Raw genomic sequence first — 4,357 nt, forward strand, 5'->3', positions numbered from 1 at the left:
TGTTCACAAGGAAGGTTGAGACGGAAGTCTGTCACGGCATTCACCCAATTCCGCTGCGTTGTAACGTGCCCCGTGATGGGACACTCTGATAGAAGACCAAGACGGGTGAAGAAAAGTGGCATCTTTGTTGCAGGGGGAGTAAATCTCATCTGCAGGGGGAGTTCTTGTTAAACATGGATTCTAACCAATCTATGCCAAAGGGGGAGATTGTTGACACCAAATTTCCGCTTGTGAAGATTGAAGAAATCCGCCATAGGTGAAAATTAAAGATTGGCAAAGATTTGTTTTCCATGTTTATTTTGGAATTAATTAGAGTCCTATTCTTGTAATATTTTTATTAGGACTTAGATTTATTTCCATGTATTATATTCTAGTTAATTAGGTAACTTTTGTACTTATCTAGAATAGAAGTAGAAATCAACTAGGATTCTATTACCTAGTTAATCGATTTCTTAGGGCTCAAGTTAGGTTTATGGTGGTGGATTTCGTGCCTATATAAGGCCCTCAACCTCATATGAGTCCTATGGAGCTTTAATAAGAAAAATCCCAGCATAAAGGCTTTGAAGGGTGCAGCCCGTGCTGCAGCCCTGTCTGCACGACAGGTGTGGCAACATAACAGGTTTCTTCTACCAGGCCATAAAGAAGATCGGCGTTTCGGGAGAAGTGCTTAAAAGATCTCGGGAGAGGTCGATCCGCCGTTTGAAGGAAGTTCAACATTGGAGGAAGTCCAAGAGTGCGGAGGAGGAATTGCTTTGATTATCAACAAGTTCGAGTCGTGTGCAAGAACGGCGTATCACATAAAGAGGGAGTCTTTAGTGTTTTATTAAGTCCTATTAATGTACACATAAATCTGAACTAGTTTTGCAAGTCCTCGTGGATGTAGGGTACGTTTGTATCCGAACCACATTAAATTCTTGTGTTTTTATTCTGCTTTTAGTAGGTTAATTACTGTGATAACTCAAGAATATTGTTGTCACTCCTAATGTCGTAACACGTAGTCCGTCTCAACTGAAGAGTCGACTTTGATAGGCATTCAAATTCAACAATACCATAGTATACCATAGCATAACATACCATAGTATACCATAGCATAACATACCATAGTATACCATAGTACAACATGATATTTTTAAAATATGCTATATTATTTGACAAAAACGAAAAATTATTTTTTCGTAATCTTTATATATAAAAGAAAGGTTTTCCCGAAACCCTAATCCCATTTTTGAGAAAAAATTATAACCCTAAGGGCTTTTCTGTCTTTTCTTGGTCGTTTTTTTGTTGGTTTTTGTTCAGTTTTTAATCAACACGATAAAATAAAATATACACTAAACAAAAACGGAAAACCAAAATTATTCTCCCACGTTATCATGATCTTTGAACACGATCTGCTATTTCAAAACCGACGGAAATTCCGCAATAATATATATTATGTCGTTTCTTCTCCATCGACAAGTTTTATTTATTCAATAACTGTCTTTTATTGGTTTGGTTTGGTTTGGTTTGCTCCTCTTTCTTCTCCATTTGCCGAAGCTTTTGTTTCCATCTCACTAATATTAAAAAAAAATGAGCACAAGGTTTGTAGGTTATGATTTTATTTAAGAATTTCATGATATTTGAGTTTTTCCTACCCGATTTGGTTCAATATGTTGTGGTGATGTTGTTTTAAGACCATGTGGATTTATCTCTTGGGTGTTGGCTTTTAGTATAGTTTTTTTTATATGAAATTTGATTATACATCAATTTGTTGTAGTCGACGATTTTTTGACGATGAGAGGGTCCATTTTTCTCTCTCATGTTTCTTTCTAATTATGTTCTGAGTTTTTCTTCTTCATAAATCTGAAGTATTAATTCTTTTTTTTTTCATCAGGTGTTTTGGTGTGTGTACTTTTAGCAGCCTTGATTTTTTAAAACAAGGTATGCTTTTACATTACCACTTTTTCTTTCCTCATAAGGCATCATTTCTTAGAGAACACTTATTTCAATTCTTTTTTCCATACTATGTATTTTGTTTGTAGAACTTAATATTTTCTAATATTTGCCTTTTATGATCCACAGATGCAATTACAATATAGCACCATCTCTTCAAGAAAGCTTCTTTTAATTCAATAGTTCATGAGATAACTATATTTTCTTGATGCCTCATTCGAAAAAATAATAATTCCAATTACTTTCTTGAAACGGATACACCCAATGGATTGGGTGGGGCAACCGGAGGCGGTGGAATTTCCTGGCCGGCATGGCCATTGTCGGAGTCGTCTTTGGTGTTCCCTGATATCTCATGACTCAGGGTGAGTTCCTCTTTGAAATCTCTACTTCTATTTTCGTATTTTATCCCTTTATTTGAATTTGGGGTTGAATTTTTGGTTGTTTTAATTAGTGGACATTGAGAGTAATTCTGATTTTTTTTTTCTTACAAACTATTTACACCGGCAGTGATTTTTATTTAGATTTTGATACCTCATAGGTGAATGTTTTGAGAATTTGAGTAAGCAATAGTACTATTGCATTTGATTTCTAAAAAAATGTAAGAAATAAATTGATATTTCTCTACAAGGATTTCTTCTTTTTGCCTTTTGATTTAGTTGTTTTCTTCTTCTTCTTCTCACTTACGTTTTCTTTTTTCTTTCTTCTCTGCTTTTCACCTCGCATTTTCTCTAAACACCTGAAGAATCAGGCTTCCACTCTAATATATGCGTTTATTTCTAGAAAACACAATCATGGCATTTTTGTGATGAGTTCATTAGGAAACACAATCATTGCATTTTTGAGATGGTGGTCGATCAGTTCGGCTACTTTTATGGTTTTATAGAGTGGCAAGATTCGGTTTTGGTTTGAAGTTTTCATCTAGGTGCTAATATTTTGAATGCTCATTTTTCCTGGAATTCAAGAACCAAATGGAGAAATTAAGAGGGAACAGAAGTTCGATGTAGAACTGATGGTGATCGAGTATTTTAAATTCGTTAACAATGGTGCACTGAGAATGGTGGTGCGTTGAGAATTATATTTGGTGGAAATACCATATATCCTTTGGACTTAATTTGTTTTGTTTCTTTTAATGTGTTTCAGAATAATTCTTAATGTCCTTTCCACAATATGGATTTGTTATACCTGTAAATCTGATCGAGGTTTTTTAATTTGTATTCTAATAAAAAATCTCTTTTGTCTTTTTATGTGTAGTTGGGTAGTCCAAAGTTATTTTTAAGCTATTGTGAAAGGTGTTGAATGAGATTTTGAAGGTAAATTATTTGGATTGTCTTGTCTTGCACCAAAAAAAGGCGAATCCCTCGCCCTAGGGGCCCCCATCCCTTGGCCCGACAAGGATTGATGGAGGATGTAAATCATGGTAACTCAACGGCCCGTTAAGGTAGCGGACCCGGACCCGGTGCCCACAAGGATTGTCTTGTCTTGATTATATATGTTTTTGGTGAGCCATTTGATAAAACATGAAAAAAAAAAAATGGCAAATACTAGAAATCCGCATTTTTGGGATCTTCTGTTATCCAATTAGTCATCCTGATTATGTAGTTGAGATAGTATGATCCTCACCACATGAAATATTTTATCGTCGATTCGTCTACCACTAAGAAAATGCTAGCTTTCGATGGTTGGTTAGGCCAGGTTTGTATCGCATTTAGTTGGAGAAAATCAGAAATAGCTCTTATCTGATAAAATGAAATAACAAGTTCGATCTACATCCCATCATAATTTTCTTGATATAATTAAATAGATTACATGCACAAATAATTTTGGGAATAATCAATATTTTCTTTTCATGCATGATACCTTTTCTCAGTAATTTCTAAGACAAATGAGTTCAAATAGTAGTTTGCAGATATTTTGAGTCTTCATCATTTAGTTTGATGTTATCGATACCTTAATCTATTATCAATAAATTATATGGTACTCATGTAATCGTTGGAGTTAACATGGGAGGAAAGATGTGTTGGAATTTTCATGATTTCCAATAATTAATATTGAGTTATATTAATTTAATTATGTAAAGATTAATTTCATTTATTTACTTGATCAAAATCATGAAGTAAAGTGAATGAAAATTGTCTTGATTAAATGGTTAAAGTTTAAAAGATGTGCGCTCGGTGTGATCGAGTGATAAGACTAGTTTGAGTTTAGATGTCCACAAATATTACTTTTGGGGACATTTAGTAATTAGTCAAATTAATTGACCCAAAATCTAAATAATAAAATATTTGGCCCAAACCAAATATTTAATTAATTGGTCCATGACCAATTAATTTTCCTACGTTTTTGAACTCGTAAAAAGAACAGACACAACCTTCTGCTTCTTCTTCAATCATTGCAACCCTCCATGAATGGATCTCTACAACCTATAAAT

General features: G+C 34.0%; 1 long non-coding RNA gene across 1 annotated transcript; it reads left to right on the forward strand.

The window, feature by feature from the left end:
- The first annotated feature begins 1,249 nt into the window (after nt 1-1,249).
- Nucleotides 1,250-3,173, forward strand: LOC148768853 (uncharacterized). Its single transcript, XR_016033277.1, has 3 exons — nt 1,250-1,577; nt 1,871-2,291; nt 2,892-3,173. It is a non-coding gene; the product is annotated as an uncharacterized LOC148768853 (long non-coding RNA).
- Nucleotides 3,174-4,357: the final 1,184 nt, after the last annotated feature.

The sequence above is a fragment of the Erythranthe guttata genome, chromosome 8 (assembly GCF_056151865.1).
Source record: "Erythranthe guttata isolate IM_541 chromosome 8, IM_541, whole genome shotgun sequence".
In the NCBI taxonomy this organism is placed as follows: domain Eukaryota; kingdom Viridiplantae; phylum Streptophyta; class Magnoliopsida; order Lamiales; family Phrymaceae; genus Erythranthe; species Erythranthe guttata.